The sequence below is a fragment of the Hylobates moloch genome, unplaced genomic scaffold, assembly GCF_009828535.3.
Source record: "Hylobates moloch isolate HMO894 unplaced genomic scaffold, HMol_V3 SCAFFOLD_4, whole genome shotgun sequence".
In the NCBI taxonomy this organism is placed as follows: domain Eukaryota; kingdom Metazoa; phylum Chordata; class Mammalia; order Primates; family Hylobatidae; genus Hylobates; species Hylobates moloch.
In genome coordinates, this window is record NW_026652279.1 from 59,085,039 (window position 1) to 59,112,069 (window position 27,031).

Sequence of the window (27,031 nt, forward strand, 5' to 3'; positions counted from 1 at the left end):
AGCACACATTGAATCTGAGAGATATTTTTCCATTGGTTGGGTAAACATTTGTATCTCTAGTACGTCTTCATAATTAACACAGAGCAATGGAATCAATGACAAATTCCAACTCCTCTGACTGGGTCTGAGAAGGAAATAAGTGACTTCTGTAAATACCTTTAAGAGGTGAGATGCCAGGGAAGGCTTGTTCAGAAAAGCGGTTAGTGGGGAGTCAGGGACTAGTTGGAAAAACTATAAACGATTTGATCCCTGATTCCATACCTGAATTGCTATGTTTGGTGCCCATCTTCTTCTGGTACAATCCTGAGGTCCATTCCTATTTCTATGACTCCTCACTGAACAGAGGCTCTGTAGAGGGTCCATGCAGGTGCTTCATATCCTAGAACCACCTGTCGCTCTGCCTCTGTCATAAAACCACTTTGACCCTGAGGCAAAAGATGCTGTTTCTGTTGATATTCTCTTCTCTGCTCTTAACCCTGTGGCTGGGTGAAGGAGTTTTCTACCTGTAGCTCCTCCTTTGAGCTCGTCCAGAAGCTTGTGTGTAAGAGAAGCCAACAGATAATCCAAGCATTTTCCTGGGAGAGGCAAGTTAACTCAAACACAAATCCTGAAACCGCCTTTGAGACAGTGAGAGAAATTTAACATGGCTGACTCATCTTGCTTCTAGCCTCACAGGCTGACTGTCCTCACTCATTCCTGGGCATAGGCCAGGTTAACCATGGGAGGAATTTAGATTATAGTTTAACTTGAAATCAAGGACGATAATAGTCCCCCTCTAAAATTAACCCCCTACTTACTCAGGGACCAAAAACTGCCTTTGTGAAATTAATGAAAGGCTGCAAGAGTAGGATTACAGAAGGGGCCTGAAATTACTAAAATGTAGGTGTAGATTTTATAAATTTTTATTGCTTAGGAGTCATGTGGCCGGGGACTTCCCTAGTTGTTTCTATAGATACCATCACTATTGTAGAACCTGGGATTGGTGTTTTAAAATGTTTTTCAGACTGACCCCATCCAGACTTGTGATTCATGACTTAACCATTCTCTGGCTCCCAACCTAGAGGTGAATAAGGACCTTGTATTTTTTTATTTATTGATTGATTTTTTAGAAGGAGTCTCACTCTGTCGCCCAGGATGGAGTGCAATGGCATGATCTCGGCACACTGTAACCTCTGCCTTCCAGGTTCAAGCGATTCTCCTGCTCAGCCTCCCAAGTAGCTGGGACTACAGGCATGCGCTACCACGTCAGGCTAATTTTTGTATTTTAGGAGAGATGGGGTTTCATCATATTTGCCAGGCTGGTCTCGAACGCCTGACCTCGTGATCCACCCACCTTGGCCTCCCAAAATGCTGAGATTACAGATGTGAGCCACCGTGCCTTTTTTTTTTTTTTGAGATGGAGTCTTGCTTTGTTGCCCAGGCTGGGATGCAGTGGCATGATCTCAGCTTACTGCAACCTCTGCCTCCCAGGTTCAAGTGATTTTCCTGCCTCAGCCTCCTGAGTAGCTGGGACTACAGGCACATGCCACCATGCCTGGCTAATTTTTGGATTTTTTTGTAGACAGGGTTTTGCCATGTTGACCAGGCTGGTCTCAAACTCTTAACTTCAGGTAGTCCTCCCACCTCGGCCTCCCAAAGTGATAGGATTACAAGCATAAGCCACCATGCCTGGCCCACAAGGACCATTTTACACACCGCTATGATTGCATCCCCAATCAACAGCACCCATTCCCTAGTCACCTGACCACCAAATTATCCTTGAAAAGCCCTAAACTCTAAGCCTTTGCAGAGATTGATTTGAGCGATAACTCTTTTCTCCCACATGGACAGCCTCACATTAGTTAACTCTTTCTTTACTGCAATACAAAGGTCTCAGTGAATTGGTTTTGTCTGTGCAGCAAGCAGGAAGAACCCACTGGGTGATTACAGTCCCAAACCAAAACACAGGCATCCCCAGCATCCTACAGTAAAATAAAATAAAGAGAGCTGATATTTCATTGTAGATATAAAAGAAGCTACATAAACGTCCTTATCTTTATGGATGTTTAAATGCTATTAGATGACATTTAGATATATCAGAAACTTTCTCTGAGAACCTACTTCAAGCCCAGCAGTGTGCTGAGAGTTGAGGATAGAAGTGTTACTAGGAAAAAGTAGAAGACAACGTTTTTGCCCTGATGCATTTAACAATCTCATTTGTCAACCAACAAGAGTGTCCTGAGTCTCAACTTTGGAATTTACAAAGCCACTTTGTAAAACCTTAAGTGTTATGCATTGATTAGTATATACTAATGGATGACAGCTGAAAAATGAATCATCAGAGTATTTTAATTTTTTGAGAAAATTACTAATCCTAAAAATAACATATCAGATTGACACTTTCTATGGAACATGATATGCTTTCACAGAAAGAGAATGGACTTGATGCCAGAAAGACTTATCCCTGTGGTGGGGCTTAGAAACTGATACCCCAAGTGATGGTACTTTGACATGCTGAACTGAAAAGCTATCAAAGTCTATCTGACCACCCACCCCATCTCTCACCATCTCTTAATTGTCTTCTCCCCCAAACCACAGGATGAAGTTGTTCTCTGAAGTTCCTTTATCTGCCTAAAGTATGGACCCACCAAAGAGAAGAATGTAACCACACCTGAAAAGACTCTTAGAACATAATGCTTGTCTCTCAGGCTCATTCAAATTCCAAAGATAACTATTTATAAGTTAATCTTTGTTCCCAGTTCCATTCATTCTCCTTAGCCATCATTTATTGCCCCTCAGCAAGATTCCTCTTCTCTTCTTACCATAGCCTGTTCTGCCACCATAACTTGTTTGCCAGGATCCAAGACCCTATTCTTCCTGTAAGCTCATGAGGGTATATAAGGTTCTCAGCTCCACTGGAAGTGGTGGGTAATTGCTCTGTGGTTGTCCTCATGCACTCATGTTAATACATTTGTTTGCTTTTTCTTCAATTAATCTGCCTTTTGTGAGTTGATTTTTCAGTGAACCTACAGAGAGAGGAGGGGAAGTTCTTCCCTTGGCCCCTACAGTTTTGACCCTAAGAGTGGGATACCAAGGCTCTACTCTTTTGGAAGCCAAAGTTAAGGGAACCCAGGATTTGATAAGCTGGCAGAAGGTTAAGAAACTCTCATCAGGCATGTTCCTAGCCTCTCTTTCTAGATGGAATCCAGTCAAGCAAATGGCAAAAATCACTGTTGACTTCTTTTTCCTCTCCAAAATTTTGATTAATGGGAGAAAAGAATTTGTGTTACTAGTCTTGGGTGTAGCAATTCTGGTGCATGTTTGGTACTATTTGGTGTGCATATTCAGATTGTTGATCCCTTTACTCCTAGAAATGGTCTTTTCCTTTATCATTATCTTTCTTTATGGTTCTATCATGAAGAAGGGTGCCAGATAAAGTTCTCTCTCGTCTTGTTTTATGTCTTTGAGAATTTGACTTGTCACCAGGTGAGAACATTCACTCTTGAGACTCCTCAATCCAAAGGGAGTGATTTTTGGGTCATTCAGGTGGCCAGTTTGAAAGTGGCTGGTGACCCAATAATTTTTGTTCTGAATGTGTCAAGCTCTCAGGAAAGTTTCTCTTAATAAGTCCCATCCATAAGGAGCTTCTGTCATTTCAGCCCCTGTTGCTTGGTTGGTGCTGGGAAAGTCCCATCCCAGAAGGGCCTATCTGGTGTCACAGATTAATGGGTCTGATGGTCCCTACCAATTTGTGAGCAACCAGAGGCAAACACCACCTTTAACCATCTGTAACAACAAGATTCCTTTGCTATCTTAGCTTATTCCTGGAGGTGAATTTTGTGTGAGTACCTGGGCTTTGTATGAAGAGGCTATTGGATTGCGTCACTATTGTAATGAGTACACCGTGGAAAATTCTAATCAATGGGCAAAGATAGATCCTTTAAATTAAAAAGACCTAAATTTTTTAAATTGTAATTTTAGAGTACTTTATTCTAAACAATTGCCTTATTTGTATTTATGGGAAAAATCAAAATTTAAAAACAAAGATACATAATAGTGTCATGACTAAGCTTTAAAGTTCTCTTGACTAAATTAAAAGGCAAAAATTTGACCTAAAACAAATTTAAAATCTTTTCTATACTCAGACTGCCTTTCTTTAGATTCCCTGCAGGATTAACAATAAAGGCTGTAGTCTGAGGACTACAATTCTGCAACTTATAGTCTGATAGTAAAAACTCTGCACTTTCACTGTTGCAGCCTGGGTTTGACTCCCAGTCAGGAAATTGTAACTGCCCAACAAGTTCACCTTGCCCACGGCCTAGACAGAGCCGATTTATCAAGACAGAGGAATTGCAATAGAGAAAGAGTTATTCACACAGAGCCAGGCGTACAGGAGACCAGAGCTTTATTATTACTCAAATCAATATCCCCGAGAGTTCAGGGATCTGAGTTTTTAAGGATATTTTGGTAAGTAGGGACCAGTAAGTTGGGAGTGCTACTTGATTGGGTTGGAGATCAGGGAGTTGAAGCTGTTCTCTTCTGCTGAGTTAGTTCCTAGGTGGGGGCCACAGGATCAGATGAACGAGTTTATCCATCCGAATGGTGCCAGTTGATCCATCAAGTGTAGGATCAGCAAAATATCTCAAGCACTGCTCTTAGGTTTTACAATAATGATGTTATCCCCAGGAACAATTTGGGGAGGGTCAGAATCTTGTAGCCTCCTGCTGCATGACTCCTAAACTATAATTTCTAATATTGTGACTAATTTCTTAGTCCTACAAAGGCAGTCTAGTCTGATTTTGATTTGGAAAAAGGCTGTTACTGTCTTTGTTTCAAAGTTAAACCATAAACTAAGTTCCTCCCAAAGTTAGCTTGGCCTACACCCTGGAATGAACAAAGACAGCTTGGAGGTTAGAAGCAAGATGGAGTTGGTTAAGTCAGATCTCCTTCACTGACCCAGTTATAATTTTTCAGTGGTGGTTTCACAATCAATCCCTTTTCGTTTGATATTTGTGTGAATTTTGACTTTTGGGGATCCCCATTCATTGGACCTTTTCCCTTTCTTGGGCAGCTTTTGATTTCCTGTATTCTTTAGTCTGTATGGGCATTTTGGGGCTTTTGGGCCTTGGTGTGTAAACCACTGAAAATCTGAGACCCTAGAAAATGTGGCTGGACAGATGTTGGTTGTATCTCATTTGCAACTAGTGAAACATTGCTTTCTCTGAGCTGTCTTTGAGGTGATTCTGAATCTTATGAGGTGGGAGAGTACTTTTGGTTAAAAAAAATCAAAAGCTGGAAATAGATGTTTGTCCTAGCTAATCTGATAAGAAATTTAAAAGGATTTTTTTCAAAGAGCTATATGGTTGAAAGCTGGCTTTATTAAGAGCTGATAATCAAGATATACATATATTTTAAAGGCCTTTTTGCTTTTTCTCTTGGATCCTGTTTTTGAGAATGTTTTCTAATTGACTGAAAACCTTTTTTTAAAATTAATTATGTAAGTGATTACTCTATTCATTTCATTTCTTAAAAATTGTTCTCTCATTTGCTTCTACTTTGTCCTACTCCTTCTTCCTCTTTGCCATCTTTGGTACCACATGAAAGGATCTAGAAGGACTTACAATGACTCAGGCACCTTAACAAACATAGAAAAAGGCATCACTCACCTCTTTTTTGGGATCTCCCATCTTCCCGTGGGGCCTGAAGAGTCATTGACAAATCTTTCTCAGGTCTAAAATTCTGCCCTCTTTTATACTATGTTGCCTGATCACTTTGTCTTTGTGGGGGTACCAGCAATTACTTTGTACTATGAGAGAACACTTGACCTCTAAGTATGGATGGCTGTTGAGTCACTGGTGAGGGTATGGTTTTGGAGGTTGCTGACAGTGGTTGCAATAAATTGTTACTATTATTGGGGGGCTAATCATTTTCTTGGCTTTTAAAGACCTAGGTGCTTCGTATCGTCCCACTGCACCTGCTTTTCACGTATTGAAATTATTATGTCCTAGCAACTACAAATGTTTTGTCAGCCTTGTTCTTAATGGACTGCTCTGAGCTTAGTGGTCCAAATGGAAAACAAAGAGTAAATTAAAAACTACCTATCTAAATGAAATTTATTTCCTTGACATCGATTTTTAATCTTTTTCTAACCAACACACTCAAACTCCTTTAAAAAACAAGATCAAATTCTCTCTGTGCTTTGAGATATAAGTTTGCTAGACGTTTTCTTTGAAAGTCAGCAAGGCCTTTGGCCTTGTGAGACAGATAAACTTTAACCTTTTCCATTTAGAAAGGCATAGTTTGAATCCAATTGTCCTTTTGTCAGAGGCATTCAAACAAGAGTGACTCCATCTTGAACAGGAACTGAGTAAAATGAGGATGAGACTTGCTGAGCTGCGTTTCCAGGGGGTTAGGCATTCTTAGCCACAGGCTTAGATAGGAGGTTGGCAGGACTAGTATCACAGGTCACAAAGACCACGCTGATAAAACAGGATGAGGTAAAGAAGCTGGCCAAAACCCACCCAAATCAAGACGGCAACAAAAGTGACCTTGGATCCTCCTCACTGCTCATTATATGCTAATTATAATGCATTAGCATGCTAAAAGACAGTCCACTAGCAACATAACAATTTACAAATGCCATGGCAGTGTCCAGAGTTATCTTGTATAGTATAAAAGGGGAGGAATTCTCAAGTTCTGGGAATGGCCCACACCTTTCCCAGAAAACTCATGAATAATCCGCCCCTTGTTTAGCATACAATCAAGGAATAACTATAAGTATACTCAGTCAAGCAGCCCATGCTGCCGCTCTGCCTATAAAGTAGCCTTTCTTTTGTTTCTTTATTTTTCTAATAAACTTGCTTTCACTTTATTCTATGAACTCACCCTGAATTATTTTGTGTGTGAGATCCAAGAACCCTCTCTTGGGGTCTGCATTGGGACCCCTTTCTAGGAACCCTTTTAAACAAATAACTTTTACCAGTCTTGTGGCTAAAATATTAAAAAACAAAGTTATAAAATCTTTATCTGTGTTTGTCTGTATTTTTATGTCTACATGTGTACATCTCTATAATTTTATATTGTCTATATATCAAATTGACTTATAAATAAATTAGTACCCATAAATTAAGCAAATAAGCCCAAATGATTTTTCAGCTTATGTGACATTAATAATTTCTGGTAAATAAAGCTAATTTTTAAATTTTGGCAATGTAATATAAAAACATCTTCAAAATTTAATTTATACATTTTTTTCCTCAGTTTATTGATCAGTCAAGTTTATATTGCCTCTGCTAGTTTTTTAAGATCATAAGTGTTGCTTCTGTCATACACGTGATACTTGCTTACTTTATCTGTGAGCTTATTTCTTGGTTTAGAGCTTTTAGATTCTGGAGTTTTAGACAAGTGGCATGGTGAGGCCCGAGCAAAGCCAAACTCAACATGTCTTCCTTGATCCAGCTGTGTCCTTTGGCCATGCTGGGAAGGGTTAAATTATCTGGGCATTGTTTTCACAGCTCTGTCCTTTGTTTGGGCTCTGAATTTGGTACATAATTAAAATTCCTTGCTTCCTAGGTTTTTCACTAAAAATAAGTGTTACTAAGAGGTAACATTATAATTAACATATGTAATTTAAACTGCCAGATAGAAAAGCACCAATTCTTATGCAAAGTAGATTTTTTATAAAATTTTTCTTTTTGCAAAAAAGGTTATAAAAAAGAATATGTGTTTTTTCTTAAAAGGAAAGTAATTTTTCCTAGTTTAGACGTTTTAAAAGTTGTTTTTAAATTAAGGAGAAAGGTAGTAGACAAAACTGAATGAATATTAGAAGTTAGAAAAAATTTTAAAATTTCAAGAGGTTTTAGAAGGGTTTATGAAAATTTTATCCTGTTGGACAGGTGGGGTGGCTCATGCCTGTAATCCCAGCACTTTGGGAGGCCATGGCATGTGGATCACTAGGTCAGGAGTTTGAGACCAGCCTGACCAACATGGTGAAACCCCATCTCTACTACTGTTTGGGCAAAACTGATTGAGATTGAATTAATCTGTTTCTATGATTCCATTATTATTATTAGCTTTAATATGAACAATAAAGTGACACAAAGGTAAAGCTTGGTTTTCTTTTGAAACAAGGCTTTGTGTAATATTAATAAGAGATAGAAATAATTGAAAATTCTTCCCCTTTAAGTAGACTAAAAAAATAAAAAGAAGGGAGAGTGAGAGAGACAGATTTTGTTTTACTCATGCTATCTTTAGTAGGTCTTATGACTATTTAGAAAACTAAATATACTCTCTATCAAAAAGTAAAAGTATTTGCTTTTTGGAATCTTTGAATTATCACTTTGGCTAAACGAATGGCTATTATTTTATGTTGACCTGTAATTCTACCTTGATATCAAGTGTTTTAAGTCTTCAATATTTGACATACTCCTAAAAATCAAATTTTAAACCTAAATTGTGTCCTTTTGATGACAAATTAACTTTATAGATGTTAGGGCCCTTGAAAGTCCAGGAAAAACATATTAGACTTATTTGGTATATAAAAGTCTTACAGGGAGCATGTCAAATAAAAAATGGTTTAACTTTTCTTTAGATTATATTTATATAAATGTGTTATTAATATATGTTCCAAAATTGTGTGAGATTCCTAAAATTCTGTAACAGCTTAGTATATGTTGTCAGTAATAATTTTAATTATTAAGTTAAATTGTTGTATGTCAGAGAAATAATCAAATTTTCTTGTTAGTTGTGGCTTTAACCATGACTATTCAAAGTTTGTTCACATCCACAAGTATTGTTCTACTTTGATTACTCTCAAAAACCCATTTTGTAATTGGCTACAATCCAAAATTTGCTGCTTCTTCAAGGAAATTCGAAGAAAGTTCCCTGACAAGAACTCTTGAATAGTTTCTTATAACTTTGAAGACCATACCATTGGACTAGGTAAAAACTTCCAGGACTAATTACAATGCTGATGCATTTATGACAATTGCTAACCAAACACAAACCAGAAAAACAGTTAAATACATGGGACTAAACTGATAAGAGAACTAATTTTTTTATTACTGTTTTTGTTTGACACATTGCTGATGTATTTGTTTTGTTTTGCAGAGTCAAAAAACTTTTTTTCTTTTGAATTATTTATACCTTTAACAATTGAGTAAAGTATACTTTTGTGATCAAATTGAAACATTCATCTTTTTCTCTACCTGATTTCTCCAGGAATGTAGAAACTCTTAGTGAGTATTCTTAATTTATGGTAATATAGTTATTTGCATAATTCAACATGAATCTGTGTTCTTTTATTGCAGGACACAATTGAAGACACTGGCTATTTTTGCAAGGCTTTGACTGGAATGGCATATTTTTAGATATGATCAGAGTAATCTAAAAAATTAAAATTGACTTTATAGAGCTAATAAAAAGCCCCCTGAAAATGCTGGCCTGGTACCTTGTCTGCAAAGTTCCTGACCTGTGGTAAGTAAAGAATATCTCTTTCCAATAGGTTCAGGAAACTCGGGATATTTTGAGACCTTGAGAAAAGAGGAATTCACCTAATTCATATAGGTATTCCAGGCTCAGTCTAATGGCAAATTTGGGGGGCTTGGCTTCATAGCCTCAAGGCATTTAAGTCTAATCTAAGATTCTTTACTAAAAAGTTTCAGCAAAGTCAACTTAAAAAGAGCCTATATGGCCAATCACTATCCTGGCTGAAATTTTTATGAATAATCAGGCCAAGCATAATGAAATTAAAATTTATTTTGCTAATAAACTAGTCTTACTATGATTTATCCTTAACAGAAATAGGGAACTAGAGAGAGAAAAATTATGTTTCAGAAGAATTCTAGTATACTTGTTATTTTTGTTTGTTATTTTTGAGTTAATCTGGACTGAATCCTGAATTATTGCCTGGCTACAAGTCTCCAAACTAATCTTTCCAAATTTTCCTTTCATTTCTCTGACCTGGACTCAATAAAATCGCTAATATCTTTTTCCTAGGTCCTGCAAGCTGAAGCTCATACCTTGTAACATACAGATTACAGATGAGAAAAATCTGTCATATTCCCACTGCCTATTTCCATTTTAACTGAAGATGTTTCGAATCTAACATCTAGACACCTCAGCTGACTGCTTCCTTGAGTCTAAGGAAACCAATTTTTAGGTATTTCCAAAATCAACCTTTACTTTTCTTCTGTTTGACTCTCCATCTACAACAACATCTCCTGAAATGAAACGTGCCTCTTTAATGGGACTGGCCTATTCCCAGAAATGAAAGATGCTTTAAGGGGATACATTGCACTCAACTGTTAACTCAACTTTTCTCTTCACAGCTACCAACTCAGCTTTTAGTGTGTGAAACTTCTAGAAAAGTTCAGACAGAGGAATATTAGGGATCACAAATGGGTAACCCAAAATGTGAAACTTTGACATGCAGAACTGAAGAAGACTCTAAGGTCTTGCTGACCTCTGTCTCTCCCGCCATCACTCAATCCTCTGTGTTCCCGAAACTACAGGATAAAGTCATTCTCTTAAGTCCTTTATCTGCCTAAAGTCTGGACCGACCAAAGACAAAAATGTAGTCTGAACAGACCGTTTTATAAAATAATCTCTGTCTCTCAGGGTCATTCAAATTCCAAAGGGAACTTTTACAAGTTAATCTCTGTTCCCAGTTCCATTCATTCTCCCTAGAAATCATTTAACAGAATTCTCAACAGAATGCTTCTTCTCCTCCCTCCAGTAGCCCATTCGGTCACCATAACCTGTTTTGCCAGGATCCAAGCCTTTATTCTTTCTGTAAACTTAAAATTGTACACAAGGTTCTGAACTCCACTGAGTGGGTAGGAAATCACTCTATGATTATCTCTATGTACACATTAATAAATGTATGAATTTTTTAAATGAATTTGCCTTTTGTGATTTGATTCTTTAGCAGATCTTCAGAGGGCAAAGATGAAATTTTTCTCTTGACACCTACTTCTGATAATTTACTACTCATGTGAACCCGGCAGGCAATTTTGATCTTTTTGAGTTTAACCTTTCTAATCTATAAAAAGGGAAATAATTCCTTCTTCAGATAGATGCTATATGAATAATTAAATGAACTAATACACAAAATGCCCAGTATGATAGTAGGCACTCCCTCTACCTACTTTTGAGAAGAGAACATAGTTTCTCCACTCAGTTTTTATTTGCATTTTGGTGATGAGACTGATAGAGGTTGGAGGCAAACAAATGCCTACGAAGATAAGGAAGGGTCCCTGGAGAATCTCCAACCCCCCAACAAGTGTTTACACCAGATATTTTTGTGCAGATTTGGGAGCCTGCACAGGGTCTTGCCTGGACATGCCCACAACGAACTGGAGGCCCACATCCGCTGGCATAATGGTGTGAAGCCACCAGGAATTCATGCCTTTTGCAGGGAAGGAGACTGGCATCTTTAGCTCATGTGTGGTGGCCTAGTATTTATCTGTGATGGGGAAGCCTGCTTGGAGAATCCCTCTCTTTGCTGAGAGCTTTCCTTTTGTCTAATACATTCTGTCCTTCTCACCCTTCAATGTGACTATGTGCCTAAATTTTCCTGGTCATGGGACAAGAACCCAGATTTAGCCGAACTCAAGACCAACAAACCAATATGATTATGTCATATTTTTGTTTGCTGAAAGGGAAACACACTCTTAAATTCACTTCTAAAACACCAACGTGTTGTATTTTCAGTCTTATGCTGAAAAAAAAAACACTGACTAAATATGAGTCCCTGATATCTGAATAGAAAGTTACAAAATTCTTTTAAAAGTCAGAAGTCATTGAAAATCGCATATGCCACTAGGAAACTTACCTGTGACACTCTCATTCAGTTTTATTTTACTCAATCCTAGTAAGAAATGCTCTGTGATCTTAACTTGAAAGTTGACGATTTTATTATATTAAGTTCCCTGAAAACACAAGTCATGATCTTTCTTGTCCTCTCACAACGACAGAATCACATCAGACCCAAACTCTAATATGTTACCTTCAGATTTCAATCCAAAACAAACCAGAAATGATAAGAGCTGGCTGATTGCACCTGTGAAATGACCAACCTGCACTCCAGTTTAGCTCTCAGACCCTTCTCTTCAGCTTCACCAGTCATTTGGCCTTTAATGGGTATCTTTTGCTGTTTATCACTCTCTATCCCCATCAATTTTCATTGCTCTCTACAGCTTCTTTATCACTTTTTGTTGTCAAGAACATAACTACTTTTGGATCAGATGTTTGCCATAAATTCCTGAAATAGACATCTAGCCCATAAATAATAGAAATGAATAGGCTAGTTTTAAATGTCACTGGTAGATAGTTCATCTCAGTAGGCATGATTGTTAATACTTTCACATATCTAGTTCAAAATTGAAATTTTTCCAGGGCCCCAGGCATAATTATTTTCCTCCAAATGACTTGGAAGCCAGTATTACAGCAACCACCTACACATTGTATTTCACCAAAACACTGATATAAAGTAGAATCACAAAAATCTAATTATGTATGCTCCTTAGTGTTGGCAGCCTTGGTTTCTTAAAAAAGATTGTCTTATTGAGATGGAATAAAATTTGATAACATTGGCAATTACTGACTTCTACTTTAGATTAATGTCCACATGTGAAAAAAATGTGGGGTTTTGGGATTCCAAATGTTTAAAAAAATGACACTGGAAGTTTATATGGCATATTTTAGCTGACAGCACAATTTAGGATTGAGTTACACACTCTTAGAATGTAAACTTCCAATAGAAATGCTGACAGGCCCTTTACTTATAGGGATGTATTTGCCTTTAGAATAATAGCAATATGCTATATTTAAATAGACCCTTTTATAAAGCACTTTAAAAACTGTCAACCAGTATCTCTACTTCCTATACACACATCTCTCATGAAAGTCAATAGCAAAGCTATATATCTATTATTTATTTAGTTAGTTATTATGTATTTATTATATTTATGAGATTTGCCCATCATTTATCAGCCTCTGGGCACCTTTGCAAGTTTCAGAGCTAAAAAAATAAGAAGATAGCCTCTGTCATTATGATTTGCAAGTTATTCTAGACATCATGAAAGCAACACATATTGCTTCCAGCTTTCTTATCTTAGCAGATCAACACACCTTCAAAAGTATACATTCATCAGAAGAAAAACACTTAGACAGATGCAGCTCAGAATTATTCCATAGGTTCAAGAACCAAGGAAGAAGCAATAAAATAGAATCAAAGGTGTTTGGTAGGTTATTGTTGTTGTTGCCTTATATTTATGTGTTATGAAGGAGGTTGGTAGATATGAGATACTATAAAGATACATTTGCATAAATAATTTATTTAATTTTTGTTCAAATTTACATTGCATCACTATTATGTCCTTAGCACTGTGCACAGGAATAAAACTTCAATCTTTATAAACTAAATATTGAGCTAACCTCTCTGGCAGAGCTAGGTAGGTAGAAAGAGTCCTCCAGCTCCAAGACTTTTGATAATCAAGTTAACGCCAAAGAGTATCATCAGAGAACATTGTGTTCTCCATATTAAATACTTTGATCCCAACAGAATGCATGGATAGATTACATGGTTTCAAAATGATTTAAAAAGAAAAAACCCCAGACATCGCCTTTCACCTATAGCTCTCAGCATCTCTTTGCATATCCAGAAGAGATTCCAGGTCTGAGTTCTTACCCCAGTATCTTCTTGGTTCTCTCATTGAGAAAATTCTAGGTTCTGGGTGTAGGGAAAATGGAATGGCAGTATTTTAGTCAATTTGGCCTGTAGAGTCTGTATATTATATATATATTATATATATATTTTTTTTTTCACTGTCATCTCGCTAGCTAGGTAGCTAGATAGATAGCTGTCTACCTATAGGTCTGTATAGATATATAGAGAGAGATAGATATAGCTAATTATATATATATACGAAGAGAGACTTCCACACCCTGGACCTTCACATCAATATAGTGAGTGACCTTGAGTTAGTTATAAATCTAGTGAGTTAGTATCCTAATATCTTTAGCACAGAAGTAGCCTCCTTCCAACTGATTACTATGCTTTGAATTATTCTGAGATGTTGAAATGAAAAGTGTTCTATAAATACAAAATACATGCATAGTATAAAAATCCACCCTATGTGTTTCTCTCTCTTTACTGGTAAATCTCGTTCACCAGGACCTACTTTAGCACCTATTGGGGTTCAGAAAATGATTCCCCCAAATAACCATCAGAGTGCAAAGGAAAAGTTTTCCCTTCACCCTATACACCTTTGCTTTTCCATTGATATTCTGGAAATCTGTTGAGAAAAGCATGTTAATTGCCTAGTGCTTAAACCAACTAGTATAACCCAAACTAACCCTGGTAAAAGTTCCTGCACTTCTAACCACTAGCCATTCATGGTTCAAATGCAGCTCCTCGGGGCAGAGAACCAAAGCATTAATTTAATCTACTCTTGCAAGTTCATATCAATTCCCTTGTTCAATTTCTTCAGCTTCAGTCCAAAGGAACTCCTCCAGTATAAATTTATGAAATGCATGTGCAACTAAACCTAACCCAGAACATTTATGAAATACATTTATATATTTGATATTTAGATGGTGGAAAGAAAGATAAGTAGGGGTAGTTATGTAATATAAAATGAAGTAAACTTTAGGAAACTAAAGATTTATCTTTTCTTAGATTTTTTCCCACAAGTTCACATTGTGGGAAGATCAGGCACAAACGTAAAGGCATATTCAACTTTTAATATCTAAAGATGCAGGCTCAGGCCTATAATCCCAGCACTTTGGGAGGCCAAGGTGGGCAGATCATGAGGTCAGGAGATCGAGACCATCCTGGCTAACACAGTGAAACCACATCTCCACTAAAAATACAAAAAAAATTAGCTAGGCATGGTGGTGCGCGCCTGTAGTTCCAGCTACTCGGGAGGCTGAGGCAGGAGGATGGTGTGAACCCAGGAGGTGGAGGTTGCAGTGAGCCGAGATTGCACCATTGCACTCCAGCCTGGCAACAAAGCAAGACTCTGTCTCAAAATAATAATAATAATAATAAGTAAATAAATAAAAGATGTGTGCACATATGAGAGATATTTCTATAACTTTCTAGTGATTTGTTAAAAATGATACCTCAAGGGCCATACAATAGTTTGTATTTATCTCTGAAATTCTATTCTAATTCAGAATAATTTATAAATAGCAACATTAAACGTTTTTAGAGCACTGAAAATGTACAAATACAAAAATATAGATCTAACCACTCCCTCACCATCATCCCTACCTTGAATTAAAATTGGCTTCTGATTAACTCAGAAAATTTCAGTTCGTGATCAGATCCTTTCAATTCTCAGACAAGGTAATTCACCTTTCTTTCTTCTTACATAGCATGTACCTTCAACCCTCTGATTTTTGAAGTCTGCAAGCATAGTACAGTGTAGTGATGTTAGAGGAGAGATTTACATATCTTCTTCTTTCTTCCCTTTTTAGAACATTCTTCCGCTTTATCAGTGTCGGTCATTCAGGCACCCCTTTGACAAGGGACTTGAAGGAAGGTGACAGTACCAGAGTAGAAGATGTTATATCAAAAAAAGACTGATGTTTTATGAATACTTCCTGTGATCGCAGATGTTCATTTAAAAATAGAAGCACAATAATTATTGGAGGACTGTTTAAGTTATTTGAATTTTATTAGGGGAAAAAAATGATAAATAAAGCCTAAAAGCCAAATGGGGAGGAAGAATGTAAAGGCTGGTAAAGGCAGGCCAGGTTGTTGTGGGATTTTATCCCTTAGGGGGCTTCATTTTGCACCACAGGTGGCCAAGAGGAATTTCATCCCATTACCTTACAAGTGCAGAAAGCTTTGTATTTCAGCCCCCTAGGGTGCTCTCGCAGGCCTCCTGCTATTCCCCCTATTATTTTTGCAAGCATTACTGCCAAAGATGCTATTATTCTGGTTTACAACAGTTGATCACTGCTGTGAATTTCAGGCTGTAGACAAAATGGATTATTGAAGAAAAAAAAAAAGAAAAAAGAAAAGAAAAAGATAAGGGAGCCCAGCAGCCCTCACACATACTCGCTCTTGGACAAGCTTTGCCGAATGCTCCACTTTAGAAGGTCATTAAGTCTTTCTGAAATTCCATTTCTATTATTGTTTACTGGTGATTACTGGTGATTACCAGGAATCATTAGTGGTTCCTGGTATCTAAACTGAGAAACTGTTTCCCTTTCTTTCTTTAGGGAATGCTAGTTAGCATTCCTGGGGAAAGTGAGTCTCTATGGCTTGCCCTTTTGAAACTGGTTTCCAAACAAAATGCGTACTCATGAATATTTATTGATTATAAAAGTTTGGCAGATTAGAGCAGAAGAAGGGTAGCATGAGGAGTACCAACTCTTACACCTGAGGTGAGTAGAGATGGTTCTCATTCCCTTGATTTGTGTGTAGTGCCCATTCCTCATTATGCCGAAGCATTGTTAGATACTTTCACTGCCAGATCCCATATGACCCATCAGCCCCAGCCAGAGCATGCTTATCATGTTACTTATCAGACCATGTTTAATTGGTTGTGCTCATTTACTTATCTGTCTTTTCTGCAAGAGTATGAGATCAAAGGGGAAGAATATATCAATCTTGCTGATTATTTTCAGAGGACCTGGTACAGGTGCAATAAATTCATTTTTGCTGTACGAATGAATAATGGACATGTTTTGTTGACATGATTGTCTTTGGTATGTACCATTGAAATAGAACAATAAGAAGAAAAATAAGTTGTCTACAATGCACAACAAAACAAAGGTTCAAGGTGTAGATCTAGCTTAGTACCCATGAATCTGAAATTTTACCTGTGGAATTAAAATTCTTTTTCCTTTATTCTATGGTAAATATGATTGAAAAGCTAACAGACAGACTTTGAAGAAGATTTTATTAGTCATGTTCAGTTAGAGCAAGCATCTGCTGAAACCAAGGCGAATAAATTATAGGCATAGCTAATAAGGTCAGGAAGCTGCTAGTACCAAAATCCTGGGACTGTACCTTAAGTCTTCAAATTACTCTTAAACAGATTAAGTAACTCCTTTAAAAAAGAATAGCAACTTATGAATAGTTATTTCAGAATATGTATTTATTTTCCCCTCTGTGAATACAAGCTGTGATTTGTTTCTTGCCTTTCTTTATCCTCCCCTATAGGACTCATGTCTGCGCCACACCTTATACAACAGTGTCTGTGAAATGGTTAAAGATAAAAACCCAATCTGTTGCAGCCAGAAAGGAGTACTCCGCCTATTACACAACAAGGCCAATAGATTGCTTGTTATTTTAAGTGTTATTTAAATTATCTCCCTAGGGAAGATAATTTTCAGCTGCCTCTCCATCTTCTTAAAGAAGCAGAATTTAACACATCTCATTGCCAATGCATTGTGAAAAAAAAAGACACTGAAGCAATGGTCAGAAAGAAAAGGAATAAAGACAAAGTCAAGGAAAGAGCTATACAAGTACAGTTAGCATAAGACAGTTGTTCTCAGTGTAGGCTATCCAGAACAGCACCATCAACCTCACCACTGAACTTGAAAGACGTGCAAATCGTTGAGACCCACTCCAAGTCTACTGAATCAGAAATTCTGGTGGTGGAGTCCCTCAATCTTTGAACAAAGCACAACCAACCCCACATTTATGGAAGTTTCATATATGAAGTCATAAAAGTCACTAGAAAGGTATTAACTAAACAATTACAGTGTTTATGAATTTGAAAAGGACAGCTTTACTTTTCATAAAGAATTGCAGCCTGCAGACTGACCATTCCATGGCCTGGGAACTGTAGCCTCCAGCAGATACTGGAAGCAGGCACTTCGAGGGAGGGAAGGATGAGACAGAAACTTATGTCAAATAGATTGGCTAAGTATGTATATATATTTCACAGATTATAGGAGGAGCTATAAATATCTATGACAGGGGGATGGCTGCATGCACAGTAAGTAGACATTCATGTTGCATACATCCCATGTTTACTTTGGAATGGAGAGTTCAGACTTAAATGCATTAAAATTAGGCTCTATATGTCAAAAGGTGAAACAGAGGACACACAGGCATCCTGTGCTCAGCCTCTATAAACCAGCCAGAACCAGTTGCTGGTCTGTGGTCTCTTATCAGAAAGGAATGCTGGTCAGTTACCTTGGAAATGCAAAAAAGGAGGTGAGTCCGGCAGTGTCAGGTGGTCCATTGAAATCAGTGGTGGAACAAGTCTCTCCAAAGGGCTGGTTTCTGTTCAACCCTTAGGAAAGGAAATTGACTGGCAGCTAACGAGAAGCGGTGTATATAACATGGCATGACGGACCTCCCATTCCATCATGACGAGGACCTCAGTTTTTAAGACTTCTCTGGGGTCCACGTGGCCAAGAGGGGGTTCATTTAGTCAGTGGGGGTACTTAGGATTTTACTTTATTTCTCAAAAGGCAGAAGGAGGAAATAATTTGATAAGTAGAACTTTGAAATACATTATATTTCATAATGGTGAAATAAAAATCCATGTCACATCAGTAATAAAAATTAATGCCCGGGACCAGACACAATAGTTGAAGCCTATAATCCCAGCACTTTGGGAGGCTATGGTTGGAGGATTTCTTGAGCCCAGGAGTTCAAGACTAGCCTGGGCAACATAGTGAGACATTATCTCTACAAAAAGTAAAAAACTTAGCCAGGCATGGTCGTTCACGCCTGTAGTCCCAGTAACTCAGGAGGCTGAGGTGGGAGGACCATTTAAGCCAGGAGGTTGAGGATGCAGTGAGCAATGATCATGCCATTGGACTCAAGCCTCGGTGACAGAGTGAGACCCTGCCTCAAAAACATAATAATAATAATAATTAATACCAGGTAGGTTGAGGCTTTAAAATATAAAAAGCAAAACTTCAAAAAGAGTTTAAATAATTTTTTTTTTACTTCAGGGTATAAGGGGCGAAAAATAAGTTTTTCTTAACACTTCTAAGTGCTCAACTGGGGCACCCTGTAAGAAGAGACGGATTAACAGGAGAAAAACAAACAAATGTTTATTAACATGTATATATCATATATACATGGGAGAAAACTCAGGGAAAGAGTAACTCTGCAAGAGGTGGCTTAGAATTCAGGCTTAAGTGCCATTGAGGGGAAAGAAATATCTATTCTTCCCATCTTAGGTTCACAGCTGAGGCCCCTGTAACAAATGACATAGTAACAAAGGAAAAGCATACAAATTTAATATAACTTTTAAGTGTCCTGGGAGCCTTTGAAATGAAGATCCGAAGAAACAAGTAAACCCGTATGTTTTTAGGCTTAGATTTGATGAAGATGGACAGTTGATTGGAGAACAAGAATATGATCTAATGGCAATCAACTGGGAAAAACTGAGTAAGGCCTATTTGTTTAGCTGCTTCTTGATGTCTGTGTTTTCAGCTCCTTCTCTCTGGATGTAGGGAGGGTACTCCTCTAATGAGGGTCTATGTATGACCTGCTTCAGGGGAGAAGGGCAAGGGGAAAGTGAGAATGGCCTTTCTGCTTCTGCTGCTTTCTCAAATGCCAAGTTGGCATATTTTGGGGTAGTTTATCCTCAGCCCCACCATCATCTTAATAGGGGAAGGAAACAGGGATGTAGGCTGCTTTGGAGAGGGTATGTGATTTTCAGGGAAGATGGACGGGCTCATAGAAGAATAGATGGGAGAGAAGATAGTTTGTCTGGGTGTTGTGTCAACTTGGAGTCTCTTCTCCTGTGATAACAGTCAGTCTTCCCTGGTTGATGAAACTCCTGGGGAGGGGATTTATGACAATTAAGTTCATTTGGAGTGACCAATCTTTGGGTAGATAAGGGGAGTTCAGAGAAATCCTCTCCCTGCATTTGCTGTTTTCCAAATGCCTTCAGCTCAAAATAGTCAATATATCAAAGTAGCATGATGTGGTGGCATATTTGTTTCCTTCCATGATAAGAAAACTTTACAAGGAACAAAAGTTACTAACCAGAAAAAAAAGTTGAAAATTATATGTGTATTAAATAAATTCTCTTAACTGAAAGACATATTTTAAGAGAAAAAAAAACAAGACACACTTAAAGATGTTTATAACACATACAATTGACAAAGGATTAACATCAAGAACATAAAAAGAACTACAAATCTCTTTAAATAAGAACACAACTCAATAAAAACACTGTTTTGATGAAGCCCTTTTGGCCAATAAATATACGAGGAAGTAATCTCACTTGAAATTAGGAAAGTGTACAGTAAGACTTCAATGAGATACCATTTTAACCCTGTTCAATTGGCTAAAGTTAAGAAGTTTGACAATATTGTGTGTTAAAGGAGAAAGAGACTAAGAGAATCTTTTTATACAATGCTGATATGTGATAGTTCTTTGGAGAATAAGTTAAGATTATCTTTACAAGTTAAATAGTGACAAACCACGGCTCCATAGTGTCACTTCTGAGAAAATAACCAAGAAGAATTCTTACATATAAGAATCATGAGATAATGACAAAAATATTCACTGTATCACTGATTATAATTACTAAAAACTGGAAACAATACAAACTCCCATCAACAGGAAGATTAATAATTATATTGCAGCAATTTAACACAATTAAATGCTGTAACATGGGATAATACGGAAAAATTTTAGTAAAAAGTTGAATAAAGTTCCAAAAAACTACAACAGAGTGAGACATTTCTTATGAAGTTCAAAAACCAGTAAAACTAACAGTATATCCTTCATGAATACAAATATGTTCCAGCAAATGATGAACATTAAATGTAGGGATTTAGGGTAGTGGTGATCCATATGAGGAAGTTGGGGGTTGGGATCATGGAGGAGGACAGGTTTTATATGAGTTATTGGTTTTGTTTTAGATAGTTGAACATTCATGATATTAGTATATTATTTAAAAATCAATAAAATAACAATATTAAGAGAATGCATGCAAGAAAGATAATGTTGCAGAATAAACTAAAGATCATGATTAATTCTAAATTTCTGTAGTCCTTAAATTAAAAAAATAAAATAAAAGAAGAAGAAGAAAAGAAAAAAGAAAAAAAAGAAAGAAAGGAAAGTGTAACTGCCCAACAGGTTCACCTTTCCCACTGCCTAGACAGAGCTGATTTATCAAGATGGGAATTGCGATAGAGAAAGGGTTATTCATGAAGAGCCGGGTATGCAGGAGGCCAGAGTTTTATTATTCCTCAAATCCATCTTCCTGAGAATTCAGGGATCTGAGTTTTTAAGGACAATTTAGTGGGTAGGGGTCAGTAAGTTGGGAGTGCTACTTGATTGGGTTGGAGATCAGAGAGTTGAAGCTGTTCTCTTGCACTGAGTTAGTTCCTAGGTGGGGCCACAAGATCAGATAAGACAGTTTATCCATTTGGGTGGTGCCAGTTGATCCATCAAGTGCAAGGTCTGCAAAGTATCTCAAGTACTAATCTTAGGTTTTACAGTGGTGGTGTTATCCCCAGCAACAATTTGGGGAGGGTCAGAATCTTGTAGCCTCCACCCACTTGACTCCCAAACCATAAGTTTTAACTTGTGGCTAATTTGTTAGTCCTACAAAAGCAGTCTAGTCCCCAGGCAGGGAGGGGTTTTGTTTTGGGAAAAGGCTGTTACTGTCTTTGTTCCAAAGATAAATCAAAAAGTAAGTTCCTCCCAAAGTCAGTTTGGCTTATGTCCAAGAATCGCCAAGGACAGGTTGGAGGTTATAAGCAAAATGGAGTTGCTTAGTTCAGATCTCCTTCACTGTAACAACTTTCTCAGTTATAATTTTGCAATAGTGGTTTCACAGGAAAGAAGGAAGTGTAGAGAAGTTTAAATTTTTCCCCTTAAGATTTGGTAATTTGAGCCTATAAAATAAATTGATACTAGATAGGACAAAAAAAAAAACTGATACTAGCAGGACAAAAAAAATACACTAATTTTATTAACGTGCATTCAGGCACAGGAGTCATGTAAATATTAAAAACTCAAAGAAATGGCCAGATAGTTGATGCTTTCATACCATCTTGAGGTAACAGAAGGAATAGGGGTTTGGAGCATGGCATGACGGGTTACAGTGCTAAGACAGGATATAAAAGGGAGAGAAGAGGAAAAGCATGGGGCAAATGCGGTCTCGTGATGCAGATGAAACCTCACAGGTATCAGTCCTCAAAAGGAATAGCTGGTAGCCTATGGTAAATGTTTCTGCACCAGACTTTGCAAAGATGTCAGATTCTCAGTTAATCTTTCCTACATCAGGATAGGGAGGGTAGCCTTTGAGAAAGCCAGGCTGTTTATTTTATTGATGCATATTTTTTTCTAAAAATGCAAGTCTCCTCCACAAAAGGCAATTTTCAGGGCTATTTCTGTCTCCAGACCCTCTGATTAGCTATATCAACATATGACAAAGAAGTATATTTTGGGGTAAAATATTTTTAGGGCTTATTTTAGAAAAATGGAGAGAGAAAGGAGAAAAATAAATACACAAAATATTAAAATAAAAATGTAGTTTTCCTGAATTTTCATAAACATCTTGTGTTAAGAGTTTCCTAATTTCTAGACAAAAGTTGGAAATTTATATTAACACTTCATTCAATGTATTTTATCAGCTTACCTTAAATCTAGTCTATGTTAAATCTACAGTAAACTACATATAAATTTCATTCATTAAAAATGTCAATTTGCCATTTTTAGGCAGATTTACCATAAAGCTACTAAAGCTTCAATCTCAAGACTTATCACTTGCACAGGCTACCAACAATGTGATCACATGATCAGATGTTGTGGTAAACTTTGCAAAACTCAGGTATTTAAACCATAGTCTGTTAAAGCAGTTATTCTTTCCACTCTGAATTGCCCCTATCATATATCCCATTGAAATGATTTGCAGCAGCTACACCCATTTGGGGATCCAGCAAAAGAGAAATTTGGTTGAGTATATATTTAGTGTAAATTCAGAGGAATTTATTTATGTGGTTTCATAGTCATTTCCCTTCATGATAAGTTGTTGCTAGCTACCCCAGTGTGGGAATGGCTTCCAGGAACACTCTTATTACCTCTTGTATTGATTCCCTAGCACATAGTGCTACATGAATGTTTTCCCCTGTGCTATGTACCAAAAGTAAATGATGAGTATGAGAGAAAAAATATTTGAAAGGTATTGTGTCAGCAACTAGTGCATGGAAAATTCTTTCAATCATCAGAAATGTCAAATTATAAGCAAAAAACTCAGTTCTCATTAACCTCTAGTCAAAATGAAAGTTCTATTCTGTTATGGATATATTTAATAATGCATTATATACAAGTACAAATGGGCAAAACATTTTAATGGGAGCCACATAAAATGAATTGTATAGAATCTTTGTGTTTGAAGTCACAAACCCTTAACAGCATTATAAACTACAGCACATCTGTATGTGAAATTGCATGTTACTGTGCCCCAAATATTAATTTTAAAAGTTTTTATCAATAATGATAGAGGAAATATTAAATTATCTTTTTATTCTTGATTTTTTTAAAAGTGATACTATAAAACCATTGTCATATAAAATGCTGTAGGGTCCAAGGTAAAACCTCCCCTTTGCCTTTTAAATATTAGCTGAAAATCAACTGACAAAAGGCAGATTAATAGGAAAGTATACAAAATGTATTAATATGCACATGTGCACAGGAGGCACACAAAACATGAACTCAAAGAGGAGCCAGATGGTTGATGGTTAAGTAGTCTCTTCACAGGGGATAGATGCACAAAGGCAAAAGCAGACATTATGGAAAGGTGAGGAACAGAAATGCACAGGAGCAAAGGCTGTCTTATTATGCAGATAAAGTGCCCCAGGTAGTCCCTTGGAGCTGCGGTAGAAGAACAGAGAAAAAGTTTGTCTGGGTGTACTGATGATTCCCAGGCTCTTCTTTGCTCCAGTGCTTGATTTTTTTTTCTAGTTATTCAGTGAGATCCCTAGAGAAGACCTTCAAGACAATTGCATTTCTATTGGAAAGAAGTTTTCTTAGTCAAATAAGGAAATTCCAAAGAGAGCTCCTCCCCACCTTTGGCAAGGGGGAATGTGGAGGGTGGATAAAAAGGTTGAAGGAACCTTGATTCTGAGGCAGCTTATAAGACTTCTCAGCACACTGAAGCACCAGTCTAGAGTTATGCCAATACACTCATTTATAAAAATTTGATTTTTGAGGGTTTTTTTTACGGGGGCAGAATTTGTGATGTTTGTGGTATTTCTCAGCTTCTAAAAATCTATAATTTGTTTTTTCTCATTTTAAACAAATATATACTTTTTAATATAATTTTGTATGCATACAAACTTTTTTGTATTTCTTTTAAAAAGTTTTAAAAAATTGTTTGCTTTTCTTTAAAAAAGAGAACCTTCCAAAATGTATAAGCTTCAAGTCTTTCAAAATTTAGGCAAACCCCTTCCTGAGCCTCTAAAATAGAGGTGACATAATCCCTCTTTCCAGTGATCCCAATCTAAAACCCCGTATTTCCCTTCACCTCACCCTCTTTGACTCAATGTTGGAGGCAGGACGAAGTCTCAGTACATGGAAAAAGCTTAGGGGAAAAAATGTAATAAGGAATAGGATGGGAGTAAAGAATAAATATGCACAATTATGTCCCAAACAATATATTAGAGACTACCTTGTATAGCATTTTATCCCTGAAGGAAACCAGAGCATGTCACCCCCATAGGGGCCAAGAGAAAACTTTCCCTTTGCTCTCAGAAGGTTTGCTAAAAAGAAATAAACAGACAAAAGGCAGATTCATAGGAAAAATGGCAAACGAATTTATCAACATGCACAGGGGAGAATCCCAAAGTGATTGACTTATATTCCAGGGTCTATATAACATGTGACCTAAGTCTTAGATGAAAGGGAGATGGAAAAATGTGGGTCATTTTAGGGGGATGGTAAATAATTTTTAGGGGAATTCAGTGGGCTTGAAGAACATACAATGGCCTGGGACAAACCCTGTTGGGCCTGCAGGGCAGGCAATGAATTACGACAAAAGTCTGTCCAGGTGTGTTGACAAACTTCAGTCTTTCTTCTTCCTGCGATATGAGTTCAGTTAATTAAAACTCAGGGAAGAGACCAGAGGTAATGGTTTCATTTTTTGATGAGTCCAGACTTCAGGCAGATAAGGGAATTTCACCAAACAACTTCATCCTGTGCTTTGGAAAAGAGAGGACCAAGAGACAGGAAGCGAGAGAAGGTTGGAGAGAATTGAAAGGTTTCTCAGTTTCGTATGTCAAAGTTTCACATTTAGGGTATGAGGCTCTGAGCTCCAACAACCCCAAAATATGCCTCTTGGACATAAAAATTATTTTTCAACTGAAGGCAGTTAGGAAACAGCAAAGGAAAATCTCCCCCTAACCTCCCATTCTCCTCACTTTCTGCCTAAAGACCAGATAGAAATTCTTTTTTGCCAGAGACAATACTAGACTCTTATTATCCCAGAGACAGTACCAGAGAAATCTGCAAAGAAATCTTACTCCACTGGTTTCTTCCACTATATTTGCTGTTTAACCATTTTGTACCCTTGGAAGCTCAAAACTGTTTTCTTTTGTCCTGCCATTTCTTTTCAAATCTATTGCTGTCTATTTAAGAAGCTACATATGTGGAGTTCTAAGCCATCATTCTGAGTTACTTTTCATCAAAGCTTCCTCTGTGTCACACGTGCTGCCCACATTAATAAACTATTTTGTATTTTTTTTATTAATCTGTCTTTTGCTACAGGGGTCTGTTACACCTAAGAGCTAATGGTCATTAAGGAAAAAACTGTTTTCCTCCCCTACAGACCTACAAACAGTATTCTGTGCACCCAGTTTCACCTCATGATGGAACTCAGAACCCAGTGTCCCCTTAGAAGTGTTGGCGCCACTGCACTCAAGCCCGGGCGACAGAGTGAGATTCTGTCTCAAAAAAAAAAAAGATGACGTGTATATATTCCACATTGGTCTTCATTCAGAGCTACATTCTGATATAAGCTATATAAAATAAAAATTTTCGAATGCTTTTCCCTAGGAACTCAACCATTATGTATAACTTCACTTTTCTATGGAGAAATAAATTCTGAGATGCAAACAACAGATCTACAAAGGACCTTTTCAGACAAAGCTTTTCCTTAATCAGAGGTTAAGTGTTGTATTGTACTTCTCAACTCTTTTGTTTGTAACTCACCTTCCTTGTCAGTAACAGAGAAATGATAATCCAACTTGTCTCCCAGGAAGAGGAGAAATGAATGGGATAATTAAGATCTAAAACCCTAAAACCTGCTCTTATTTTTTTCTGAGTACTCAAGGCCATGAATGTGTGAGTAAAATCTTAGGGAGCAGAAATCATATCTTTTGGGGTGCTATCATACAGTGAGAAGCCACCTTAAAAATATTAAAAAGTCATTGGTCACTGAAGCTTAGACTTTGAATTTTAGACCTGGCTTTTTTCCTCACGAGTTCTGAGAGGTGGAGAAAGTCCCTCAACCTCTCCAGTCCACAGGACCAGCATCAAAATAATGGAAGTTTGGACCATGTGGTCTCCAAAATCCACCTTGGTTCTTACAATCTCTTCTTTTGTGACCAGAAAACACTCATTAAAAAACAAAACAAAACAAAAGATATTAAAGAAAATTCTTCTTTTGCCAACCCCAAAAAGCAAATTTCTGCGACATATTAGACTGTTTAAACCCAATTGTCCTCGGGGAAAGTATTTCCATATTATAGGGAGATCACTAAAAAATGCACCTTTAAAAGTTTCAGAATTTTTGAAAAACCAAAATGCCATTTCAGATATCCACCATTACATGATTATATGATGAAAAAAGAGGTAGATATTAATAACAAAGTAACTTTTTGTTGATATTATCTACTTTTTAGAAGTTAATATTAAGGAGAGGCACACAGAAAATAAATAAAAACAATTTGCAAAAGACTAGCTGTATTTTAAAAAACCAAATAGAGAAACAATTATTAGAAAATTAAGCCTAATGAAAAAAAGAACGACACTGAAATAAGTTTTTGAAAAAAGCCTAAGAGAAGGTTTATATTTCTGAGGGATGACTATTTGAATTTGAAATGTAGT

The 27,031-nt window shown here is 37.1% G+C and overlaps 1 long non-coding RNA gene across 1 annotated transcript; it reads left to right on the plus strand.

The window, feature by feature from the left end:
* The first annotated feature begins 8,779 nt into the window (after positions 1-8,779).
* Positions 8,780-17,260, plus strand: LOC131383393 (uncharacterized). Its single transcript, XR_009213383.1, has 4 exons — positions 8,780-8,919; positions 9,288-9,453; positions 9,976-10,138; positions 17,159-17,260. It is a non-coding gene; the product is annotated as an uncharacterized LOC131383393 (long non-coding RNA).
* Positions 17,261-27,031: the final 9,771 nt, after the last annotated feature.